The following is a 6275-nucleotide window of genomic DNA, read 5'->3' as shown; positions in this document are numbered from 1 at the left end:
TGAAGTATTGTTCATGGGTTTTGTTATTCTTGGGGAGCTGACCTTTTCCTCCCTGGCTTCTTGCGTGCTCGGTAGGAGAGGTAGTGATGGGGGGTTGGCAGGAGCTGGTCTGTTTGAGAATACAGAAGGTGAGCTTTTCTTTTTTTCTTTTTTCTTTTTTTTTTTTTTTTGAGACGGAGTCTCGCTCTGTCACCCAGGCTGGAGTACAATGGCGCAATCTTGGTCCACTGCAACCTCTGCCTCCCGGGTTCAATCGATTCTCCTGCCTCAGCCTCCTGAGTAGCTGGGATTACAGATGTTCCTCACCATGCCCAGCTAATTTTTGTATTTTTAGTAGAGATGGGGTTTCACCATGTTGACCAGGCTAGTCTCGAACTCCCGACCTCAGGTAGTCCACCTGCCTCAGCCTCCCAAGGTGCTGGGATTACAGGCGTGAGCCACTGTGCCTGGCCCAGGACGTGAGCTTTGAGCAGCTGGTGGGCGAATATTTGTGTTGAACTCTGATTGATGCAAGATTCGCCTTCATAGGGGATGGGGTTGCCCGGTTTGGGTGAAATGAGCAGATTCTGGGGCAAAATTTGTATCTTCTGTCCAGTGACTATTAGGGACTGGAGTGAAATTCTTAGGTTCAAATTCCTGCTACACCACTTTGAGGTTGGTCACTTAGCCTCTCTGGGGCTCCATTTTATCACTGGTGACATGAATACAGTGATACCTAACTCACCTATCTTGTCCCGAGAAGCAAATGAGATGCATGTGAAATGCCAATGCCATACACAGTTAGCTATTATTATGCAAAGAAGGAGACCAGTGTTTTGTGATTCTTGTACTGCAGAGTCATCTCATCTATGGCATGCCTATGTTCAGGGGGTGTTACCACTGTCTGACGGTCAGGATGGATTTCACTGAGGTCTGTCCAGCTCTAAAACCTAAGCCCTTCTTATGGCCCTAAATCAAGAAAATACTGAATATGTGGCCTCCTAATCTGGGAAAGCGAAAAACCTTTTGCTGAAGGTGTTCTGGGCAGAGCATGGGACAATTATTATTATTTTTTTTTTGAGACAGGGTCTGGCTTTGTCATCCACATGGGAGTGCAGTGGTGCGATCTTGGCTCACTGCAACCTCCGCCTCTTGGGCTTAAGCCATCCTCTGGTCTCAGCCTCCTGAGTAGCTGGGACTACAAGTGCACACCACCATGCCCAGCTAATTTTTGTATCTTTTTGTAGAGATGGGGTTTCGCTATGTTGCCCAGGCTGGTCTCAAACTCCTGAACTAAGGTGATCCTCCCACTTTGGCTTCACAAAATGCTGGGATTACAGGGGTGAGTCACTGTGCCTGGCCAAGGTGTTTTTTTTTTGTTTTGTTTTGTTTTTTGAGACGGAATCTCGCTCTGTCGTCCAGGCTGGAGTGCAGTGGCCAGATCTCAGCTCACTGCAAGCTCTGCCTTCCGGGTTCACGCCATTCTCCTGCCTCAGCCTCCCGAGTAGCTGGGACTACAGGCGCCCGCCACCTCGCCCAGCTAGTTTTTTGTATTTTTTAGTAGAGACGGGGTTTCACAGTGTTAGCCAGGATGGTCTCGATCTCCTGACCTCGTGATCCGCCCGTCTCGGCCTCCCAAAGTGCTGGGATTACAGGCTTGAGCCACCGCGCCTGGCCTTTTTTTTTTTTTTTTTTTTTTTTGAGACGGAGTTTCATTCTGGTTTTTTTTTGAGACAGTCTCATTCTGTTGCCCAGGCTGGAGTGCAGTGGCGCGATCTCAGTTCACTGCAACCTCTACCGCCCAGGTTCAAGCAATTCTCCTGCCTCAGCCTCCCAAGTAGCTGGGATTACAGGCACCTGCCACCGTGCCTGGCTAATTTTTTTAGTTTTAGTAGAGACAAGCTTTCACCATGTTGGCCATGCTGGTCTTGAACTACCGACTGCGTGATCCACCCGCCTCAGCCTCCCAAAGTGCTGGGATTACAGGTGTGAGCCACTGTGCTCAGCCAAGGTGTTTCTTTATAGGACTAGTACCTGAGGACTGGGAGTCAGGAGACCTTTGTCCCTAGTCTGACTATTCCACTTCAAGGCTCGTTTTGTTCACTGGTAAAATGAGAACAAAACACATACCTTTCACAGCTGGTGGGAGGATCCTGTGGTGTCCAAACACCAGTCTGCATGGTGGCATCAGAATTACTTGGAGATACTTAACCATGGAATCCAGGGCTCCACACTGAGACATCCTAACTCTGGAGACCTGGAATGGGGCTCTAGAATTGTTTTTTTTTTCTTTTGAGACAGAGTCTCGTTCTGTTGCCCAGGCTGGAGTGCAGTGGTGCGATCTCGGCTCACTGCAAGCTCCGCCTCCCGGGTTCACGTCATTCTCCTGCCTCAGCCTCCCGAACAGCTGGGACTACAGGCGCCTGCTACCACATCTGGCTAATTTTTTGTATGTATGTATGTATGTATGTATGTATGTATGTATTTATTTATTTATTAAAAAAATTTTTTTTTGAGACGGAGTCTTGCTCTGTCGCCCAGGCTGGAGTGCAGTGGTGTGATCTTGGCTTACTGCAACCTCCACCTCCTGGGTTGAAGCAATTCTCCTGCCTCAGCCTCCTGAGTAGCTGGGATTACAGGCGCCCGCCATCAGGCCCAGCTAATTTTTGTACTTTTAGTAGAGACGGGGTTTCACCATGTTGTTCAGGCTGGTCTCAAACCCCTGACCTCGTGAACCACCCACATCTGCCTCCCAAAGTGCTGGGATTACAGGCATGAGCCACTGCTCCCGGCCCAAGTTTTTGTATTTTTAGTGGAGACGGGGTTTCACCGTGTTAGCCAGGATGGTTTCGATCTTCTGACCTCGTGATCTGCCCGCCTTGGCCTCCCAAAGTGCTGGGATTACAGGCATGAGCCACTATGCCTGGCCTAGAATCGGTATTTATGAAAAGTACCTTAGGAGATTCCAATGCACACCCAGGTCCAGGAGCACACATGGTCACGTATGCAAAGCATAGGCATTCAAATAGCAGCTGGAGTCGGACGCAGTGGCCCACAACTGTAATCCCAACACTTTTGGGAGGCTGAGACAGGTGGATTCCTTGAGGCCAGGAGTTCGATACCAGCCTGGCTAACATGGTGAAAACCTGTCTCTACTAAAACCACAAAATTAGCTGGGAGTGGTGGCGCATGCCTGTAATCCCAGCTACTCGGGAGGCTGAGGCAGGAGAATCACTTGAATCTGGGAGGCTGAAGTTGCAGTGAGCCAAGATCGCAACATTGCACTCCAGCCTTGGCAACAGAGAGACTCGTCTCAAAAAAACAAAACAAAAACCAAATAGCAGCTGGGACTCTCCTGCCCTGGGCCCAGTTTCCTCATCTGTGATAGGGACATAGATATTCATTGTACTGACAAAGAAAGGAAGGGAGAGGGGAGGGGGAGAGAGAGAAACTATCTTGAATTCTACCAATAGGAGAATGGCTGAATATTTTTTTCCTATCAATTGTCGAACAAAGTCAGACAATAGTTAAAGTGGTAAGCACAGATTTTAATCAGTAATGATCTTTTCCTTATTGCAATAGCGAAGAGTCCAGTATGAACTGAACTCAGCTTTAATTTGTACAGAGGTATTTTAAAGGGAGGTTGAGGCCGGGCGTGGTGGCTCAAGCCTGTAATCCCAGCACTTTGGGAGGCCGAGACGGGTGGATCACAAGGTCAGGAGATCGAGACCATCCTGGCTAACACGGTGAAACCCCACCTCTACTAAAAATACAAAAAACTAGCCGGGTGAGGTGGCGGTGCCTGTAGTCCCAGCTACTTGGGAGGCTGAGGCAGGAGAATGGCGTGAACCCGGGAGGCGGAGCTTGCAGTGAGCTGAGATCTGGCCACTGCACTCCAGCCTGGGTGACAGAGCAAGACTCTGTCTCAAAAAAAAAAAAAAAAAAAAAAAAAAAAAAAGGGAGGTTGACCAGCCTGGGCAATATGGTAAAACCCCATCTCTACAAATGAATAAATAAATTCGCCGGGTGTGGTGGTGAGGTTGAGGTGGGAGGATCACATGAGCCTGGGAGGTCAAGGCTGCAGTGAGCTGTGATCGCACCACTGCACTCCAGCATTGGCAACAGAGACCCTGTCTCAAAAAAAAAAAAAAAAAAAGGAAGATTGAGGGAGGAAGGGGTGGGCAAGTGATTAGCAGAGTCAGTGAAGTGAAAAATTACAAAAGGTTAAGTCAGTGTAAATGCATTGAGGCTAGCTGTGTCTGCCAGTTGGCAATGATTAAAGTTAGAATTTTTGCCTCCCACAGAGACTGTGAGACAGAGGTCACATTCTCAGTTGTTGCCTGGAATAAACGGTAAACATTTATCAGAAGCCTTGAGTTTTCTCAGGCAGGCAACTTAGCGGGGGCTGGCTAGAGTCATTTCAGAGGTGTTAGCAGCTGTTAGAAACTGTTAGTGTTTGGACGGGCACAGTGGCTCAAGCCTGTAATCCCAGCACTTTGGGAGGCCGAGACGGGCGGATCATGAGGTCAGGAGATTGAGACCATCCTGGCTAACACGGTGAAACCCCGTCTCTACTAAAAACTACAAAAAAAAAAACTAGCCTGGCGAGGTGGCGGGCGCCTGTAGTCCCAGCTACTCGGGAGGCTGAGGCAGGAGAATGGTGTGAACCCAGGAGGCGGAGTTTGCAGTGAGCTGAGATCTGGCCGGAGCACTCCAGCCTGGGTGACAGAGCGAGACTCCGTCTCAGGAAAAAAAAAAAAAAAAAAGGAAACTGTTAAGTGTTTAAGTCTTTTTTTCTTTTCTTTTTTTTTGAGACTAAGTCTCACTCTTGTCACCCAGACTAGAGTGCAGTGGCATAATCTCGGCTCACTGCAACCTTCGCCTCCCAGATTTAAGCAATTCTCCTGCCTCGGCCTCCCAAGTAGCTGGGATTACAGGCGCCTGCCACCACGCCTGGCTGTTTCGTATTTTTAGTAGAGACGGGGTTTCACCATGTTGGCCAGGCTGGTCTCGAACTCCCACCTCAGCCTCCCAAAATGCTAGGATTACAGGCATGAGCCACCATGCCTGGCCTGTCTTTTTTTCTTTTTAGAGATGAGTCTTGCTCTGTCGCTCCGGCTGAAGTGCAGTGGTGCAATCGAAACTCACTGCAGTCTCAAACTCCTGGGCTCCAGCCATCTTCTCACCTTGGCCTCTTGAGTAGCTAGGACAATAGGTGTGCTCCACCATGCCCAGTTAATTAAAAAAAAATTTCAGGCTGAGCACGGTGGCTCATGCCTGTAATTCCAGCACCTTGGGATGCCGAGGCGGGTGGATCACCTGAGGTCAGGAGTTTGAGGCTGGCCAACATGGTGAAACCCCGTCTCTACTAAAAATACAAAAAAAAAAAAATTAGCCAGGCGTGGTGGCACACACCTGTAAGCCCAGCTACTTGGGAAGCTGAGGCAGGAGAATTGCTTAAACCAAAGAGGCGGAGGTTGCTGTGAGCCGAGATCATGCCACTGCACTCCAGTCTGGGCAACAGACTGAGACTCTGTCTCAAACAAAACAAAACAAAACAAACAATAACAAAAAAAGGCCCGGTGTGGCGGCTCACACCTGTAATCCCAGCACTTTAGTATGCCAAGGTGGGCGGATCATGAGGTCAGGAGTTCGAGATCAGCCTGACCAACATGGTAGAACCCCGCATCTAATAAAAATACAAAAATTAGCCGGGCGCGGTAGCTCAAGCCTGTAATCCCAGCACTTTGGGAGGCCGAGACGGGCGGATCACGAGGTCAGGAGATCGAGACCATCCTGACTAATACGGTGAAACCCCGTCTCTACTAAAAAAAAAAAAAAAAAAAAATACAAAAAACTAACCAGGCGAGGTGGCGGGCGCCTGTAGTCCCAGCTACTCCGGAGGCTGAGGCAGGAGAATGGGGTAAACCCGGGAGGCGGAGCTTGCAGTGAGCTGAGATCTAGCCACTGCACTCCAGCCTGGGCAACAGAGCGAGACTCCGTCTCAAAAAAAAAAAAAAAAAAAAAAAAAAAAATTAGCCAGGCGTGCTGGTGCCTACCTGTAGTCCCAGCTGTTCCGGAGGCTGAGGCAGGAGAACTGCTTGAACCTGGGAGGTGGAGGTTGCAGTGAGCGGAGATCATGCCACACTGCACTACAGCCTGGGCGACTGAGTGAGGCTCTGTCTCAAAAAAAAAGAAAAAAAAAAAATCAACAAATTTCTAGAGAGGCAGGATAGTGCTATGTTGCCCAGGCTGGTCTCAACTCCTGGACTCAAGGGATCCTCTCATCTTGGCCT

This window comes from Rhinopithecus roxellana, chromosome 13, assembly GCF_007565055.1.
Source record: "Rhinopithecus roxellana isolate Shanxi Qingling chromosome 13, ASM756505v1, whole genome shotgun sequence".
In the NCBI taxonomy this organism is placed as follows: domain Eukaryota; kingdom Metazoa; phylum Chordata; class Mammalia; order Primates; family Cercopithecidae; genus Rhinopithecus; species Rhinopithecus roxellana.
The sequence above is the reverse complement of the archived record's forward strand: the minus strand, read 5'-3'. Positions refer to the sequence as shown.